This window comes from Engystomops pustulosus, chromosome 9, assembly GCF_040894005.1.
Source record: "Engystomops pustulosus chromosome 9, aEngPut4.maternal, whole genome shotgun sequence".
NCBI classification, from domain to species: Eukaryota; Metazoa; Chordata; class Amphibia; order Anura; family Leptodactylidae; genus Engystomops; species Engystomops pustulosus.
The window spans coordinates 65,701,395-65,717,034 of NC_092419.1; the positions used below are offsets into that span (position 1 = coordinate 65,701,395).

The 15,640-nt window shown below is 45.0% G+C and overlaps 49 pseudogenes; all 49 read left to right on the top strand.

The window, feature by feature from the left end:
* The first annotated feature begins 5 nt into the window (after nt 1-5).
* Nucleotides 6-124, top strand: LOC140098988 (5S ribosomal RNA; annotated as a pseudogene).
* Nucleotides 125-341: 217 nt separating this feature from the next.
* LOC140099996 (5S ribosomal RNA) lies at nt 342-460 on the top strand (annotated as a pseudogene).
* A 258-nt stretch (nt 461-718) lies between these two features.
* LOC140095834 (5S ribosomal RNA) lies at nt 719-837 on the top strand (annotated as a pseudogene).
* Nucleotides 838-907: 70 nt separating this feature from the next.
* Nucleotides 908-1,026, top strand: LOC140086026 (5S ribosomal RNA; annotated as a pseudogene).
* A 258-nt stretch (nt 1,027-1,284) lies between these two features.
* LOC140098989 (5S ribosomal RNA) lies at nt 1,285-1,403 on the top strand (annotated as a pseudogene).
* A 259-nt stretch (nt 1,404-1,662) lies between these two features.
* Nucleotides 1,663-1,781, top strand: LOC140079762 (5S ribosomal RNA; annotated as a pseudogene).
* A 70-nt stretch (nt 1,782-1,851) lies between these two features.
* Nucleotides 1,852-1,970, top strand: LOC140091903 (5S ribosomal RNA; annotated as a pseudogene).
* A 70-nt stretch (nt 1,971-2,040) lies between these two features.
* LOC140093139 (5S ribosomal RNA) lies at nt 2,041-2,159 on the top strand (annotated as a pseudogene).
* A 594-nt stretch (nt 2,160-2,753) lies between these two features.
* On the top strand, nt 2,754-2,872 carry LOC140096711 (5S ribosomal RNA; annotated as a pseudogene).
* A 259-nt stretch (nt 2,873-3,131) lies between these two features.
* LOC140089101 (5S ribosomal RNA) lies at nt 3,132-3,250 on the top strand (annotated as a pseudogene).
* A 70-nt stretch (nt 3,251-3,320) lies between these two features.
* Nucleotides 3,321-3,439, top strand: LOC140088477 (5S ribosomal RNA; annotated as a pseudogene).
* Nucleotides 3,440-3,509: 70 nt separating this feature from the next.
* LOC140079763 (5S ribosomal RNA) lies at nt 3,510-3,628 on the top strand (annotated as a pseudogene).
* A 70-nt stretch (nt 3,629-3,698) lies between these two features.
* Nucleotides 3,699-3,817, top strand: LOC140081769 (5S ribosomal RNA; annotated as a pseudogene).
* Nucleotides 3,818-4,034: 217 nt separating this feature from the next.
* On the top strand, nt 4,035-4,153 carry LOC140086579 (5S ribosomal RNA; annotated as a pseudogene).
* A 258-nt stretch (nt 4,154-4,411) lies between these two features.
* Nucleotides 4,412-4,530, top strand: LOC140088640 (5S ribosomal RNA; annotated as a pseudogene).
* A 70-nt stretch (nt 4,531-4,600) lies between these two features.
* LOC140089489 (5S ribosomal RNA) lies at nt 4,601-4,719 on the top strand (annotated as a pseudogene).
* Nucleotides 4,720-4,789: 70 nt separating this feature from the next.
* Nucleotides 4,790-4,908, top strand: LOC140092655 (5S ribosomal RNA; annotated as a pseudogene).
* A 259-nt stretch (nt 4,909-5,167) lies between these two features.
* Nucleotides 5,168-5,286, top strand: LOC140079765 (5S ribosomal RNA; annotated as a pseudogene).
* Nucleotides 5,287-5,356: 70 nt separating this feature from the next.
* On the top strand, nt 5,357-5,475 carry LOC140088088 (5S ribosomal RNA; annotated as a pseudogene).
* A 217-nt stretch (nt 5,476-5,692) lies between these two features.
* LOC140100008 (5S ribosomal RNA) lies at nt 5,693-5,811 on the top strand (annotated as a pseudogene).
* Nucleotides 5,812-6,069: 258 nt separating this feature from the next.
* LOC140087758 (5S ribosomal RNA) lies at nt 6,070-6,188 on the top strand (annotated as a pseudogene).
* Nucleotides 6,189-6,258: 70 nt separating this feature from the next.
* LOC140086282 (5S ribosomal RNA) lies at nt 6,259-6,377 on the top strand (annotated as a pseudogene).
* A 787-nt stretch (nt 6,378-7,164) lies between these two features.
* On the top strand, nt 7,165-7,283 carry LOC140086794 (5S ribosomal RNA; annotated as a pseudogene).
* Nucleotides 7,284-7,353: 70 nt separating this feature from the next.
* LOC140085300 (5S ribosomal RNA) lies at nt 7,354-7,472 on the top strand (annotated as a pseudogene).
* A 451-nt stretch (nt 7,473-7,923) lies between these two features.
* LOC140093052 (5S ribosomal RNA) lies at nt 7,924-8,042 on the top strand (annotated as a pseudogene).
* Nucleotides 8,043-8,113: 71 nt separating this feature from the next.
* On the top strand, nt 8,114-8,232 carry LOC140084029 (5S ribosomal RNA; annotated as a pseudogene).
* Nucleotides 8,233-8,490: 258 nt separating this feature from the next.
* Nucleotides 8,491-8,609, top strand: LOC140098991 (5S ribosomal RNA; annotated as a pseudogene).
* A 259-nt stretch (nt 8,610-8,868) lies between these two features.
* Nucleotides 8,869-8,987, top strand: LOC140079766 (5S ribosomal RNA; annotated as a pseudogene).
* A 70-nt stretch (nt 8,988-9,057) lies between these two features.
* Nucleotides 9,058-9,176, top strand: LOC140091904 (5S ribosomal RNA; annotated as a pseudogene).
* Nucleotides 9,177-9,246: 70 nt separating this feature from the next.
* Nucleotides 9,247-9,365, top strand: LOC140092283 (5S ribosomal RNA; annotated as a pseudogene).
* A 594-nt stretch (nt 9,366-9,959) lies between these two features.
* Nucleotides 9,960-10,078, top strand: LOC140088641 (5S ribosomal RNA; annotated as a pseudogene).
* Nucleotides 10,079-10,337: 259 nt separating this feature from the next.
* LOC140079767 (5S ribosomal RNA) lies at nt 10,338-10,456 on the top strand (annotated as a pseudogene).
* A 259-nt stretch (nt 10,457-10,715) lies between these two features.
* Nucleotides 10,716-10,834, top strand: LOC140088480 (5S ribosomal RNA; annotated as a pseudogene).
* A 70-nt stretch (nt 10,835-10,904) lies between these two features.
* On the top strand, nt 10,905-11,023 carry LOC140079768 (5S ribosomal RNA; annotated as a pseudogene).
* A 70-nt stretch (nt 11,024-11,093) lies between these two features.
* LOC140085125 (5S ribosomal RNA) lies at nt 11,094-11,212 on the top strand (annotated as a pseudogene).
* A 217-nt stretch (nt 11,213-11,429) lies between these two features.
* On the top strand, nt 11,430-11,548 carry LOC140100021 (5S ribosomal RNA; annotated as a pseudogene).
* Nucleotides 11,549-11,806: 258 nt separating this feature from the next.
* LOC140095835 (5S ribosomal RNA) lies at nt 11,807-11,925 on the top strand (annotated as a pseudogene).
* A 70-nt stretch (nt 11,926-11,995) lies between these two features.
* LOC140084897 (5S ribosomal RNA) lies at nt 11,996-12,114 on the top strand (annotated as a pseudogene).
* A 406-nt stretch (nt 12,115-12,520) lies between these two features.
* On the top strand, nt 12,521-12,639 carry LOC140088642 (5S ribosomal RNA; annotated as a pseudogene).
* A 70-nt stretch (nt 12,640-12,709) lies between these two features.
* LOC140094600 (5S ribosomal RNA) lies at nt 12,710-12,828 on the top strand (annotated as a pseudogene).
* A 70-nt stretch (nt 12,829-12,898) lies between these two features.
* On the top strand, nt 12,899-13,017 carry LOC140093167 (5S ribosomal RNA; annotated as a pseudogene).
* A 259-nt stretch (nt 13,018-13,276) lies between these two features.
* LOC140079769 (5S ribosomal RNA) lies at nt 13,277-13,395 on the top strand (annotated as a pseudogene).
* A 70-nt stretch (nt 13,396-13,465) lies between these two features.
* On the top strand, nt 13,466-13,584 carry LOC140098992 (5S ribosomal RNA; annotated as a pseudogene).
* Nucleotides 13,585-13,801: 217 nt separating this feature from the next.
* Nucleotides 13,802-13,920, top strand: LOC140100033 (5S ribosomal RNA; annotated as a pseudogene).
* Nucleotides 13,921-14,178: 258 nt separating this feature from the next.
* LOC140087761 (5S ribosomal RNA) lies at nt 14,179-14,297 on the top strand (annotated as a pseudogene).
* A 70-nt stretch (nt 14,298-14,367) lies between these two features.
* Nucleotides 14,368-14,486, top strand: LOC140086283 (5S ribosomal RNA; annotated as a pseudogene).
* A 595-nt stretch (nt 14,487-15,081) lies between these two features.
* Nucleotides 15,082-15,203, top strand: LOC140097825 (5S ribosomal RNA; annotated as a pseudogene).
* Nucleotides 15,204-15,273: 70 nt separating this feature from the next.
* On the top strand, nt 15,274-15,392 carry LOC140086795 (5S ribosomal RNA; annotated as a pseudogene).
* A 70-nt stretch (nt 15,393-15,462) lies between these two features.
* On the top strand, nt 15,463-15,581 carry LOC140085312 (5S ribosomal RNA; annotated as a pseudogene).
* The last annotated feature ends 59 nt before the right edge of the window (nt 15,582-15,640 follow it).

Here is a 15,640-nt window from a genome sequence, read left to right on the forward strand (position 1 = left end):
CTGCTGTCAACGGCCATTCTAAGCTGAATGTGCCTGCTCTCGTCAGATCGCAGCAGCAATGCAGCTTAAGGCTTGGCAAGTACCAGCATGGGAGACTGGCTGGGAATCCCAAGTTCCGTTGACCTTTTTGAACCTGAAAATTGTGTTAGTTTCTCTATGAGATAGTAAAAGAAGGTTCAAATTGAACAGCTGCTGTCAACGCCCATTCTAAGCTAAGGCTTGGCAAGTACCAGCATGGGAGACTGGCTGGGAATCCCAAGTTCCGTTGACCTTTTTGAACCTGAAAATTGAGTTAGTTTCTCTATGAGATAGTAAAAGAAGGTTCAAATTGAACAGCTGCTGTCAACGGCCATTCTAAGCTGAATGTGCCTGCTCTCATCAGATCGCAGCAGCAATGCAGCTTAAGGCTTGGCAAGTACCAGCATGGGAGACTGGCTGGGAATCCCAAGTTCCGTTGACCTTTTTGAACCTGAAAATGTGTTAGTTTCTCTATGAGATAGTAAAAGAAGGTTCAAATTGAACAGCTGCTGTCAACGGCCATTCTAAGCTGAATGTGCATGCTCTTGTCAGATCGCAGCAGCGTTGCAGCTTAAGGCTTGGCAAGTACCAGCATGGGAGACTGCTTGGGAATCCCAAGTTCTGTTGACCTTTTTGAACCTGAAAATTGTGTTAGTTTCTCTATGAGATAGTAAAAGAAAGTAGAAATTAGGCAGCTGCTGTCAACGGCCATTCTAAGCTGAATGTGCCTGCTCTCGTCAGATCGCAGCAGCAATGCAGCTTAAGGCTTGGCAAGTACCAGCATGGGAGACTGGCTGGGAATCCCACGTTCTGTTGCCCTTTTTGAACCTGAAAATTGTTAGTTTCTCTGTCAAAGATGGTAAAAGAAGGTTCAAATTGAACAGCTGCTGTCAACGGCCATTCTAAGCTGAATGTGCCTGCTCTCGTCAGAACGCAGCAGCAATGCAGCTTAAGGCTTGGCAAGTACCAGCATGGGAGACTGGCTGGGAATCCCAAGTTCCATTGACTTTTTGAACCTGAAAATTGTGTTAGTTTCTCTATGAGATAGTAAAAGAAGGTTCAAATTGAACAGCTGCTGTCAACTGCCATTCTAAGCTGAATGTGCATGCTCTTGTCAGATCGCAGCAGCGTTGCAGCTTAAGGCTTGGCAAGTACCAGCATGGGAGTCTGGCTGGGAATCCCAAGTTCTCTTGACCTTTTTGAACCTGAAAATTGTGTTAGTTTCTCTATGAGATAGTAAAACAAAGTAGAAATTAGGCAGCTGCTGTCAACGGCCATTCTAAGCTGAATGTGCCTGCTCTCGTCAGATCGCAGCAGCAATGCAGCTTAAGGCTTGGCAAGTACCAGCATGGGAGACTGGCTGGGAATCCCAAGTTCCGTTGACCTTTTTGAACCTGAAAATTGTTAGTTTCTCTGTCAAAGATGGTAAAAGAAGGTTCAAATTGAACAGCTGCTGTCAACGGCCATTCTAAGCTGAATGTGCCTGCTCTCGTCAGATCGCAGCAGCAATGCAGCTTAAGGCTTGGCAAAAACCAGCATGGGAGACTGGCTGGGAATCCCAAGTTCTGTTGACCTTTTTGAACCTGAAAATTGTGTTAGTTTCTCTATGAGATAGTAAAAGAAGGTTCAAATTGAACAGCTGCTGTCAACGGCCATTCTAAGCTGAATGTGCCTGCTCTCGTCAGATCGCAGCAGCAATGCAGCTTAAGGCTTGGCAAGTACCAGCATGGGAGACTGGCTGGGAATCCCAAGTTCTGTTGACCTTTTTGAACCTGAAAATTGTGTTAGTTTCTCTATGAGATAGTAAAAGAAGGTTCAAACTGAACAGCTGCTGTCAACGGCCATTCTAAGCTGAATGTGCCTGCTCTCGTCAGATCGCAGCAGCAATGCAGCTTAAGGCTTGGCATGTACCAGCATGGGAGACTGGCTGGGAATCCTAAGTTCCGTTGACCTTTTTGAGCCTGAAAATTGTGTTAGTTTCTCTATGAGATAGTAAAAGAAGGTTCAAATTGAACAGCTGCTGTCAACAGCCATTCTAAGCTGAATGTGCCTGCTCTCGTCAGATCGCAGCAGCGTTGCAGCTTAAGGCTTGGCAAGTACCAGCATGGGAGACTGGCTGGGAATCCCAAGTTCTGTTGACCTTTTTGAACCTGAAAATTGTGTTAGTTTCTCTATGAGATAGTAAAAGAAGGTTCAAATTGAACAGCTGCTGTCAACGCCCATTCTAAGCTAAGGCTTGGCAAGTACCAGCATGGGAGACTGGCTGGGAATCCCAAGTTCCATTGACCTTTTTGAACCTGAAAATTGAGTTAGTTTCTCTATGAGATAGTAAAAGAAGGTTCAAATTGAACAGCTGCTGTCAACGGCCATTCTAAGCTGAATGTGCATGCTCTTGTCAGATCGCAGCAGCGTTGCAGCTTAAGGCTTGGCAAGTACCAGCATGGGAGACTGGCTGGGAATCCCAAGTTCCGTTGACCTTTTTGAACCTGAAAATGTGTTAGTTTCTCTATGAGATAGTAAAAGAAGGTTCAAATTGAACAGCTGCTGTCAACGGCCATTCTAAGCTGAATGTGCATGCTCTTGTCAGATCGCAGCAGCGTTGCAGCTTAAGGCTTGGCAAGTACCAGCATGGGAGACTGGCTGGGAATCCCAAGTTCTGTTGACCTTTTTGAACCTGAAAATTGTGTTAGTTTCTCTATGAGATAGTAAAAGAAAGTAGAAATTAGGCAGCTGCTGTCAACGGCCATTCTAAGCTGAATGTGCCTGCTCTCGTCAGATCGCAGCAGCAATGCAGCTTAAGGCTTGGCAAGTACCAGCATGGGAGACTGGCTGGGAATCCCACGTTCCATTGACCTTTTTGAACCTGAAAATTGTTAGTTTCTCTGTCAAAGATGGTAAAAGAAGGTTCAAATTGAACAGCTGCTGTCAACGGCCATATTAAGCTGAATGTGCCTGCTTTCGTCAGATCGCAGCAGCAATGCAGCTTAAGGTTTGGCAAGTACCAGCATGGGAGACTGGCTGGAAATCCCAAGTTCTGTTGACCTTTTTGAACCTGAAAATTGTGTTAGTTTCTCTATGAGATAGTAAAAGAAGGTTCAAATTGAACAGCTGCTGTCAACGGCCATTCTAAGCTGAATGTGCCTGCTCTTGTCAGATCGCAGCAGCGATGCAGCTTAAGGCTTGGCAAGTACCAGCATGGGAGACTGACTGGGAATCCCAAGTTCTGTTGACCTTTTTGAACCTGAAAATTGTGTTAGTTTCTCTATGAGATAGTAAAAGAAGGTTCAAATTGAACAGCTGCTGTCAATGGCCATTCTAAGCTGAATGTGCCTGCTCTCGTCAGATCGCAGCAGCAATGCAGCTTAAGGCTTGGCAAGTACCAGCATGGGAGACTGGCAGGGAATCCCAAGTTCCATTGACCTTTTTGAACCTGAAAATTGTGTTAGTTTCTCTATGAGATAGTAAAAGAAGGTTCAAATTGAACAGCTGCTGTCAACGGCCATTCTAAGCTGAATGTGCCTGCTCTCGTCAGATCGCAGCAGCAATGCAGCTTAAGGCTTGGCAAGTACCAGCATGGGAGACTGGCTGGGAATCCCAAGTTCTGTTGACCTTTTTGAACCTGAAAATTGTATTAGTTTCTCTATGAGATAGTAAAAGAAGGTTCAAATTGAACAGCTGCTGTCAACGGCCATTCTAAGCTGAATGTGCCTGCTCTCGTCAGATCGCAGCAGCAATGCAGCTTAAGGCTTGGCAAGTACCACCATGGGAGACTGGCTGGGAATCCCAAGTTCCGTTGACCTTTTTGAACCTGAAAATTGTGTTAGTTTCTCTATGAGATAGTAAAAGAAGGTTCAAATTGAACAGCTGCTGTCAACGCCCATTCTAAGCTAAGGCTTGGCAAGTACCAGCATGGGAGACTGGCTGGGAATCCCAAGTTCCATTGACCTTTTTGAACCTGAAAATTGAGTTAGTTTCTCTATGAGATAGTAAAAGAAGGTTCAAATTGAACAGCTGCTGTCAACGGCCATTCTAAGCTGAATGTGCCTGCTCTCATCAGATCGCAGCAGCGTTGCAGCTTAAGGCTTGGCAAGTACCAGCATGGGAGACTGGCTGGGAATCCCAAGTTCCGTTGACCTTTTTGAACCTGAAAATGTGTTAGTTTCTCTATGAGATAGTAAAAGAAGGTTCAAATTGAACAGCTGCTGTCAACGGCCATTCTAAGCTGAATGTGCATGCTCTTGTCAGATCGCAGCAGCGTTGCAGCTTAAGGCTTGGCAAGTACCAGCATGGGAGACTGGCTGGGAATCCCAAGTTCTGTTGACCTTTTTGAACCTGAAAATTGTGTTAGTTTCTCTATGAGATAGTAAAAGAAAGTAGAAATTAGGCAGCTGCTGTCAACGGCCATTCTAAGCTGAATGTGCCTGCTCTCGTCAGATCGCAGCAGCAATGCAGCTTAAGGCTTGGCAAGTACCAGCATGGGAGACTGGCTGGGAATCCCACGTTCCGTTGACCTTTTTGAACCTGAAAATTGTTAGTTTCTCTGTCAAAGATGGTAAAAGAAGGTTCAAATTGAACAGCTGCTGTCAACGGCCATATTAAGCTGAATGTGCCTGCTCTCGTCAGATCGCAGCAGCAATGCAGCTTAAGGTTTGGCAAGTACCAGCATGGGAGACTGGCTGGGAATCCCAAGTTCTGTTGACCTTTTTGAACCTGAAAATTGTGTTAGTTTCTCTATGAGATAGTAAAAGAAGGTTCAAATTGAACAGCTGCTGTCAACGGCCATTCTAAGCTGAATGTGCCTGCTCTGGTCAGATCGCAGCAGCAATGCAGCTTAAGGCTTGGCAAGTACCAGCATGGGAGACTGGCTGGGAATCCCAAGTTCTGTTGACCTTTTTGAACCTGAAAATTGTGTTAGTTTCTCTATGAGATAGTAAAAGAAGGTTCAAATTGAACAGCTGCTGTCAACGGCCCTTCTAAGCTGAATGTGTGTGCTCTTGTCAGATCGCAGCAGCAATGCAGCTTAAGGCTTGGCAAGTACCAGCATGGGAGACTGGCAGGGAATCCCAAGTTCCATTGACCTTTTTGAACCTGAAAATTGTGTTAGTTTCTCTATGAGATAGTAAAAGAAGGTTCAAATTGAACAGCTGCTGTCAACGGCCATTCTAAGCTGAATGTGCCTGCTCTCGTCAGATCGCAGCAGCAATGCAGCTTAAGGCTTGGCAAGTACCAGCATGGGAGACTGGCTGGGAATCCCAAGTTCTGTTGACCTTTTTGAACCTGAAAATTGTATTAGTTTCTCTATGAGATAGTAAAAGAAGGTTCAAATTGAACAGCTGCTGTCAACGGCCATTCTAAGCTGAATGTGCCTGCTCTCGTCAGATCGCAGCAGCAATGCAGCTTAAGGCTTGGCAAGTACCAGCATGGCAGACTGGCTGGGAATCCCAAGTTCCGTTGACCTTTTTGAACCTGAAAATTGTGTTAGTTTCTCTATGAGATAGTAAAAGAAGGTTCAAATTGAACAGCTGCTGTCAACGCCCATTCTAAGCTAAGGCTTGGCAAGTACCAGCATGGGAGACTGGCTGGGAATCCCAAGTTCCATTGACCTTTTTGAACCTGAAAATTGAGTTAGTTTCTCTATGAGATAGTAAAAGAAGGTTCAAATTGAACAGCTGCTGTCAACGGCCATTCTAAGCTGAATGTGCCTGCTCTCATCAGATCGCAGCAGCAATGCAGCTTAAGGCTTGGCAAGTACCAGCATGGGAGACTGGCTGGGAATCCCAAGTTCCGTTGACCTTTTTGAACCTGAAAATGTGTTAGTTTCTCTATGAGATAGTAAAAGAAGGTTCAAATTGAACAGCTGCTGTCAACGGCCATTCTAAGCTGAATGTGCATGCTCTTGTCAGATCGCAGCAGCGTTGCAGCTTAAGGCTTGGCAAGTACCAGCATGGGAGACTGCCTGGGAATCCCAAGTTCTGTTGACCTTTTTGAACCTGAAAATTGTGTTAGTTTCTCTATGAGATAGTAAAAGAAAGTAGAAATTAGGCAGCTGCTGTCAACGGCCATTCTAAGCTGAATGTGCCTGCTCTCGTCAGATCGCAGCAGCAATGCAGCTTAAGGCTTGGCAAGTACCAGCATGGGAGACTGGCTGGGAATCCCATGTTCTGTTGACCTTTTTGAACCTGAAAATTGTTAGTTTCTCTGTCAAAGATGGTAAAAGAAGGTTCAAATTGAACAGCTGCTGTCAACGGCCATTCTAAGCTGAATGTGCCTGCTCTCGTCAGATCGCAGCAGCAATGCAGCTTAAGGTTTGGCAAGTACCAGCATGGGAGACTGGCTGGGAATCCCAAGTTCCGTTGACCTTTTTGAACCTGAAAATTGTGTTAGTTTCTCTATGAGATAGTAAAAGAAGGTTCAAATTGAACAGCTGCTGTCAACGCCCATTCTAAGCTAAGGCTTGGCAAGTACCAGCATGGGAGACTGGCTGGGAATCCCAAGTTCCATTGACCTTTTTGAACCTGAAAATTGAGTTAGTTTCTCTATGAGATAGTAAAAGAAGGTTCAAATTGAACAGCTGCAGTCAACAGCCATTCTAAGCTGAATGTGCATGCTCTTGTCAGATCGCAGCAGCAATGCAGCTTAAGGCTTGGCAAGTACCAGCATGGGAGACTAGCTGGGAATCCCAAGTTCCATTGACCTTTTTGAACCTGAAAATTGTGTTAGTTTCTCTATGAGATAGTAAAAGAAGGTTCAAATTGAACAGCTGCTGTCAACAGCCATTCTAAGCTGAATGTGCATGCTCTGGTCAGATCGCAGCAGCAATGCAGCTTAAGGCTTTGCAAGTACCAGCATGGGAGACTGGCTGGGAATCCCAAGTTCTGTTGACATTTTTGAACCTGAAAATCGTGTTAGTTTCTCTATGAGATAGTAAAAGAAGGTTCAAATTGAACAACTGCTGTCAATGGCCATTCTACTAAGCTTAATGTGCCTGCTCTCGTCAGATCGCAGCAGCAATGCAGCTTAAGGCTTGGCAAGTACCAGCATGGGAGACTGGCTGGGAGTCCCAAGTTCCGTTGACCTTTTTGAACCTGAAAATTGTGTTAGTTTCTCTATGAGATAGTAAAAGAAGGTTCAAATTGAACAGCTGCTGTCAACGGCCATTCTAAGCTGAATGTGCCTGCTCTCGTCAGATCGCAGCAGCAATGCAGCTTAAGGCTTGGCAAGTACCAGCATGGGAGACTGGCTGGGAATCCTAAGTTCTGTTGACCTTTTTGAACCTGAAAATTGTGTTAGTTTCTCTATGAGGTAGTAAAATAAGGTTCAAATTGAACAGTTGCTGTCAACGGCCATTCTAAGCTGAATGTGCCTGCTCTCGTCAGATCGCAGCAGCAATGCAGCTTAAGGCTTGGCAAGTACCAGCATGGGAGACTAGCTGGGAATCCCAAGTTCCGTTGACCTTTTTGAACCTGAAAATTGTGTTAGTTTCTCTATGAGATAGTAAAAGAAGGTTCAAATTGAACAGCTGCTGTCAACAGCCATTCTAAGCTGAATGTGCATGCTCTGGTCAGATCGCAGCAGCAATGCAGCTTAAGGCTTTGCAAGTACCAGCATGGGAGACTGGCTGGGAATCCCAAGTTCTGTTGACATTTTTGAACCTGAAAATCGTGTTAGTTTCTCTATGAGATAGTAAAAGAAGGTTCAAATTGAACAACTGCTGTCAACGGCCATTCTACTAAGCTTAATGTGCCTGCTCTCGTCAGATCGCAGCAGCAATGCAGCTTAAGGCTTGGCAAGTACCAGCATGGGAGACTGGCTGGGAGTCCCAAGTTCCGTTGACCTTTTTGAACCTGAAAATTGTGTTAGTTTCTCTATGAGATAGTAAAAGAAGGTTCAAATTGAACAGCTGCTGTCAACGGCCATTCTAAGCTGAATGTGCCTGCTCTCGTCAGATCGCAGCAGCAATGCAGCTTAAGGCTTGGCAAGTACCAGCATGGGAGACTGGCTGGGAATCATAAGTTCCGTTGACCTTTTTTTAACCTGAAAATTGTGTTAGTTTCTCTATGAGATAGTAAAAGAAGGTTCAAATTGAACAGCTGCTGTCAACGGCCATTCTAAGCTGAATGCGCCTGCTCTCGTCAGATCGCAGCAGCAATGCAGCTTAAGGCTTGGCAAGTACCAGCATGGGAGACTGGCTGGGAATCCCAAGTTCCATTGACTTTTTGAACCTGAAAATTGTGTTAGTTTCTCTATGAGATAGTAAAAGAAGGTTCAAATTGAACAGCTGCTGTCAACTGCCATTCTAAGCTGAATGTGCATGCTCTTGTCAGATCGCAGCAGCGTTGCAGCTTAAGGCTTGGCAAGTACCAGCATGGGAGTCTGGCTGGGAATCCCAAGTTCTCTTGACCTTTTTGAACCTGAAAATTGTGTTAGTTTCTCTATGAGATAGTAAAACAAAGTAGAAATTAGGCAGCTGCTGTCAACGGCCATTCTAAGCTGAATGTGCCTGCTCTCGTCAGATCGCAGCAGCAATGCAGCTTAAGGCTTGGCAAGTACCAGCATGGGAGACTGGCTGGGAATCCCAAGTTCCGTTGACCTTTTTGAACCTGAAAATTGTTAGTTTCTCTGTCAAAGATGGTAAAAGAAGGTTCAAATTGAACAGCTGCTGTCAACGGCCATTCTAAGCTGAATGTGCCTGCTCTCGTCAGATCGCAGCAGCAATGCAGCTTAAGGCTTGGCAAAAACCAGCATGGGAGACTGGCTGGGAATCCCAAGTTCTGTTGACCTTTTTGAACCTGAAAATTGTGTTAGTTTCTCTATGAGATAGTAAAAGAAGGTTCAAATTAAACAGCTGCTGTCAACGGCCATTCTAAGCTGAATGTGCCTGCTCTCGTCAGATCGCAGCAGCAATGCAGCTTAAGGCTTGGCAAGTACCAGCATGGGAGACTGGCTGGGAATCCCAAGTTCTGTTGACCTTTTTGAACCTGAAAATTGTGTTAGTTTCTCTATGAGATAGTAAAAGAAGGTTCAAACTGAACAGCTGCTGTCAACGGCCATTCTAAGCTGAATGTGCCTGCTCTCGTCAGATCGCAGCAGCAATGCAGCTTAAGGCTTGGCATGTACCAGCATGGGAGACTGGCTGGGAATCCTAAGTTCCGTTGACCTTTTTGAGCCTGAAAATTGTGTTAGTTTCTCTATGAGATAGTAAAAGAAGGTTCAAATTGAACAGCTGCTGTCAACGGCCATTCTAAGCTGAATGTGCCTGCTCTCGTCAGATCGCAGCAGCGTTGCAGCTTAAGGCTTGGCAAGTACCAGCATGGGAGACTGGCTGGGAATCCCAAGTTCTGTTGACCTTTTTGAACCTGAAAATTGTGTTAGTTTCTCTATGAGATAGTAAAAGAAGGTTAAAATTGAACAGCTGCTGTCAACGCCCATTCTAAGCTAAGGCTTGGCAAGTACCAGCATGGGAGACTGGCTGGGAATCCCAAGTTCCATTGACCTTTTTGAACCTGAAAATTGAGTTAGTTTCTCTATGAGATAGTAAAAGAAGGTTCAAATTGAACAGCTGCTGTCAACGGCCATTCTAAGCTGAATGTGCATGCTCTTGTCAGATCGCAGCAGCGTTGCAGCTTAAGGCTTGGCAAGTACCAGCATGGGAGACTGGCTGGGAATCCCAAGTTCCGTTGACCTTTTTGAACCTGAAAATGTGTTAGTTTCTCTATGAGATAGTAAAAGAAGGTTCAAATTGAACAGCTGCTGTCAACGGCCATTCTAAGCTGAATGTGCATGCTCTTGTCAGATCGCAGCAGCGTTGCAGCTTAAGGCTTGGCAAGTACCAGCATGGGAGACTGGCTAGGAATCCCAAGTTCTGTTGACCTTTTTGAACCTGAAAATTGTGTTAGTTTCTCTATGAGATAGTAAAAGAAAGTAGAAATTAGGCAGCTGCTGTCAACGGCCATTCTAAGCTGAATGTGCCTGCTCTCGTCAGATCGCAGCAGCAATGCAGCTTAAGGCTTGGCAAGTACCAGCATGGGAGACTGGCTGGGAATCCCACGTTCCGTTGACCTTTTTGAACCTGAAAATTGTTAGTTTCTCTGTCAAAGATGGTAAAAGAAGGTTCAAATTGAACAGCTGCTGTCAACGGCCATATTAAGCTGAATGTGCCTGCTTTCGTCAGATCGCAGCAGCAATGCAGCTTAAGGTTTGGCAAGTACCAGCATGGGAGACTGGCTGGAAATCCCAAGTTCTGTTGACCTTTTTGAACCTGAAAATTGTGTTATTTTCTCTATGAGATAGTAAAAGAAGGTTCAAATTGAACAGCTGCTGTCAACGGCCATTCTAAGCTGAATGTGCCTGCTCTCGTCAGATCGCAGCAGCAATGCAGCTTAAGGCTTGGCAAGTACCAGCATGGGAGACTGGCTGGGAATCCCAAGTTCTGTTGACCTTTTTGAACCTGAAAATTGTGTTAGTTTCTCTATGAGATAGTAAAAGAAGGTTCAAATTGAACAGCTGCTGTCAACGGCCCTTCTAAGCTGAATGTGTGTGCTCTTGTCAGATCGCAGCAGCGATGCAGCTTAAGGCTTGGCAAGTACCAGCATGGGAGACTGACTGGGAATCCCAAGTTCTGTTGACCTTTTTGAACCTGAAAATTGTGTTAGTTTCTCTATGAGATAGTAAAAGAAGGTTCAAATTGAACAGCTGCTGTCAATGGCCATTCTAAGCTGAATGTGCCTGCTCTCGTCAGATCGCAGCAGCAATGCAGCTTAAGGCTTGGCAAGTACCAGCATGGGAGACTGGCAGGGAATCCCAAGTTCCATTGACCTTTTTGAACCTGAAAATTGTGTTAGTTTCTCTATGAGATAGTAAAAGAAGGTTCAAATTGAACAGCTGCTGTCAACGGCCATTCTAAGCTGAATGTGCCTGCTCTCGTCAGATCGCAGCAGCAATGCAGCTTAAGGCTTGGCAAGTACCAGCATGGGAGACTGGCTGGGAATCCCAAGTTCTGTTGACCTTTTTGAACCTGAAAATTGTATTAGTTTCTCTATGAGATAGTAAAAGAAGGTTCAAATTGAACAGCTGCTGTCAACGGCCATTCTAAGCTGAATGTGCCTGCTCTCGTCAGATCGCAGCAGCAATGCAGCTTAAGGCTTGGCAAGTACCAGCATGGGAGACTGGCTGGGAATCCTAAGTTCCGTTGACCTTTTTGAACCTGAAAATTGTGTTAGTTTCTCTATGAGATAGTAAAAGAAGGTTCAAATTGAACAGCTGCTGTCAACGCCCATTCTAAGCTAAGGCTTGGCAAGTACCAGCATGGGAGACTGGCTGGAAATCCCAAGTTCCATTGACCTTTTTGAACCTGAAAATTGAGTTAGTTTCTCTATGAGATAGTAAAAGAAGGTTCAAATTGAACAGCTGCTGTCAACGGCCATTCTAAGCTGAATGTGCCTGCTCTCATCAGATCGCAGCAGCAATGCAGCTTAAGGCTTGGCAAGTACCAGCATGGGAGACTGGCTGGGAATCCCAAGTTCCGTTGACCTTTTTGAACCTGAAAATGTGTTAGTTTCTCTATGAGATAGTAAAAGAAGGTTCAAATTGAACAGCTGCTGTCAACGGCCATTCTAAGCTGAATGTGCATGCTCTTGTCAGATCGCAGCAGCGTTGCAGCTTAAGGCTTGGCAAGTACCAGCATGGGAGACTGCTTGGGAATCCCAAGTTCTGTTGACCTTTTTGAACCTGAAAATTGTGTTAGTTTCTCTATGAGATAGTAAAAGAAAGTAGAAATTAGGCAGCTGCTGTCAACGGCCATTCTAAGCTGAATGTGCCTGCTCTCGTCAGATCGCAGCAGCAATGCAGCTTAAGGCTTGGCAAGTACCAGCATGGGAGACTGGCTGGGAATCCCACGTTCTGTTGCCCTTTTTGAACCTGAAAATTGTTAGTTTCTCTGTCAAAGATGGTAAAAGAAGGTTCAAATTGAACAGCTGCTGTCAACGGCCATTCTAAGCTGAATGTGCCTGCTCTCGTCAGAACGCAGCAGCAATGCAGCTTAAGGTTTGGCAAGTACCAGCATGGGAGACTGGCTGGGAATCCCAAGTTCTGTTGACCTTTTTGAACCTGAAAATTGTGTTAGTTTCTCTATGAGATAGTTAAAGAAGGTTCAAATTGAACAGCTGCTGTCAACGCCCATTCTAAGCTAAGGCTTGGCAAGTACCAGCATGGGAGACTGGCTGGGAATCCCAAGTTCCATTGACCTTTTTGAACCTGAAAATTGAGTTAGTTTCTCTATGAGATAGTAAAAGAAGGTTCAAATTGAACAGCTGCTGTCAACGGCCATTCTAAGCTGAATGTGCATGCTCTTGTCAGATCGCAGCAGCGTTGCAGCTTAAGGCTTGGCAAGTACCAGCATGAGAGACTGGCTGGGAATCCCAAGTTCTGTTGACCTTTTTGAACCTGAAAATTGTGTTAGTTTCTCTATGAGATAGTAAAAGAAAGTAGAAATTAGGCAGCTGCTGTCAACGGCCATTCTAAGCTGAATGTGCCTGCTCTCGTCAGATCGCAGCAGCAATGCAGCTTAAGGCTTGGCAAGTACCAGCATGGGAGACTGGCTGGGAATCCCACGTTCCGTTGACCTTTTTGAACCTGAAAATTGTTAGTTTCTCTGTCAAAGATGGTAAAAGAAGGTTCAAATTGAACAGCTGCTGTCAACGGCCATATTAAGCTGAATGTGCCTGCTCTCGTCAGATCGCAGCAGCAATGCAGCTTAAGGTTTGGCAAGTACCAGCATGGGAGACTGGCTGGGAATCCCAAGTTTTGTTGACCTTTTTGAACCTGAAAATTGTGTTAGTTTCTCTATGAGATAGTAAAAGAAGGTTCAAATTGAACAGCTGCTGTCAACGCCCATTCTAAGCTGAATGTGCCTGCTCTCGTCAGATCGCAGCAGCAATGCAGCTTAAGGCTTGGCAAGTACCAGCATGGGAGACTGGCTGGGAATCCCAAGTTCTGTTGACCTTTTTGAACCTGAAAATTGTGTTAGTTTCTCTATGAGATAGTAAAAGAAGGTTCAAATTGAACAGCTGCTGTCAACGGCCCTTCTAAGCTGAATGTGTGTGCTCTTGTCAGATCGCAGCAGCAATGCAGCTTAAGGCTTGGCAAGTACCAGCATGGGAGACTGGCAGGGAATCCCAAGTTCCATTGACCTTTTTGAACCTGAAAATTGTGTTAGTTTCTCTATGAGATAGTAAAAGAAGGTTCAAATTGAACAGCTGCTGTCAACGGCCATTCTAAGCTGAATGTGCCTGCTCTCGTCAGATCGCAGCAGCAATGCAGCTTAAGGCTTGGCAAGTACCAGCATGGGAGACTGGCTGGGAATCCCAAGTTCTGTTGACCTTTTTGAACCTGAAAATTGTATTAGTTTCTCTATGAGATAGTAAAAGAAGGTTCAAATTGAACAGCTGCTGTCAACGGCCATTCTAAGCTGAATGTGCCTGCTCTCGTCAGATCGCAGCAGCAATGCAGCTTAAGGCTTGGCAAGTACCAGCATGGGAGACTGGCTGGGAATCCCAAGTTCCGTTGACCTTTTTGAACCTGAAAATTGTGTTAGTTTCTCTATGAGATAGTAAAAGAAGGTTCAAATTGAACAGCTGCTGTCAACGCCCATTCTAAGCTAAGGCTTGGCAAGTACCAGCATGGGAGACTGGCTGGGAATCCCAAGTTCCATTGACCTTTTTGAACCTGAAAATTGAGTTAGTTTCTCTATGAGATAGTAAAAGAAGGTTCAAATTGAACAGCTGCTGTCAACGGCCATTCTAAGCTGAATGTGCCTGCTCTCATCAGATCGCAGCAGCAATGCAGCTTAAGGCTTGGCAAGTACCAGCATGGGAGACTGGCTGGGAATCCCAAGTTCCGTTGACCTTTTTGAACCTGAAAATGTGTTAGTTTCTCTATGAGATAGTAAAAGAAGGTTCAAATTGAACAGCTGCTGTCAACGGCCATTCTAAGCTGAATGTGCATGCTCTTGTCAGATCGCAGCAGCGTTGCAGCTTAAGGCTTGGCAAGTACCAGCATGGGAGACTGCCTGGGAATCCCAAGTTCTGTTGACCTTTTTGAACCTGAAAATTGTGTTAGTTTCTCTATGAGATAGTAAAAGAAAGTAGAAATTAGGCAGCTGCTGTCAACGGCCATTCTAAGCTGAATGTGCCTGCTCTCGTCAGATCGCAGCAGCAATGCAGCTTAAGGCTTGGCAAGTACCAGCATGGGAGACTGGCTGGGAATCCCATGTTCTGTTGACCTTTTTGAACCTGAAAATTGTTAGTTTCTCTGTCAAAGATGGTAAAAGAAGGTTCAAATTGAACAGCTGCTGTCAACGGCCATTCTAAGCTGAATGTGCCTGCTCTCGTCAGATCGCAGCAGCAATGCAGCTTAAGGTTTGGCAAGTACCAGCATGGGAGACTGGCTGGGAATCCCAAGTTCCGTTGACCTTTTTGAACCTGAAAATTGTGTTAGTTTCTCTATGAGATAGTAAAAGAAGGTTCAAATTGAACAGCTGCTGTCAACGCCCATTCTAAGCTAAGGCTTGGCAAGTACCAGCATGGGAGACTGGCTGGGAATCCCAAGTTCCATTGACCTTTTTGAACCTGAAAATTGAGTTAGTTTCTCTATGAGATAGTAAAAGAAGGTTCAAATTGAACAGCTGCTGTCAACGGCCATTCTAAGCTGAATGTGCATGCTCTTGTCAGATCGCAGCAGCAATGCAGCTTAAGGCTTGGCAAGTACCAGCATGGGAGACTAGCTGGGAATCCCAAGTTCCATTGACCTTTTTGAACCTGAAAATTGTGTTAGTTTCTCTATGAGATAGTAAAAGAAGGTTCAAATTGAACAGCTGCTGTCAACAGCCATTCTAAGCTGAATGTGCATGCTCTGGTCAGATCGCAGCAGCAATGCAGCTTAAGGCTTTGCAAGTACCAGCATGGGAGACTGGCTGGGAATCCCAAGTTCTGTTGACATTTTTGAACCTGAAAATCGTGTTAGTTTCTCTATGAGATAGTAAAAGAAGGTTCAAATTGAACAACTGCTGTCAACGGCCATTCTACTAAGCTTAATGTGCCTGCTCTCGTCAGATCGCAGAAGCAATGCAGCTTAAGGCTTGGCAAGTACCAGCATGGGAGACTGGCTGGGAGTCCCAAGTTCCGTTGACCTTTTTGAACCTGAAAATTGTGTTAGTTTCTCTATGAGATAGTAAAAGAAGGTTCAAATTGAACAGCTGCTGTCAACGGCCATTCTAAGCTGAATGTGCCTGCTCTCGTCAGATCGCAGCAGCAATGCAGCTTAAGGCTTGGCAAGTACCAGCATGGGAGACTGGCTGGGAATCCTAAGTTCTGTTGACCTTTTTGAACCTGAAAATTGTGTTAGTTTCTCTATGAGGTAGTAAAATAAGGTTCAAATTGAACAGTTGCTGTCAACGGCCATTCTAAGCTGAATGTGCCTGCTCTCGTCAGATCGCAGCAGCAATGCAGCTTAAGGCTTGGCAAGTACCAGCATGGGAGACTAGCTGGGAATCCCAAGTTCCGTTGACCTTTTTGAACCTGAAAATTGTGTTAGTTTCTCTATGAGATAGTAAAAGAAGGTTCAAATT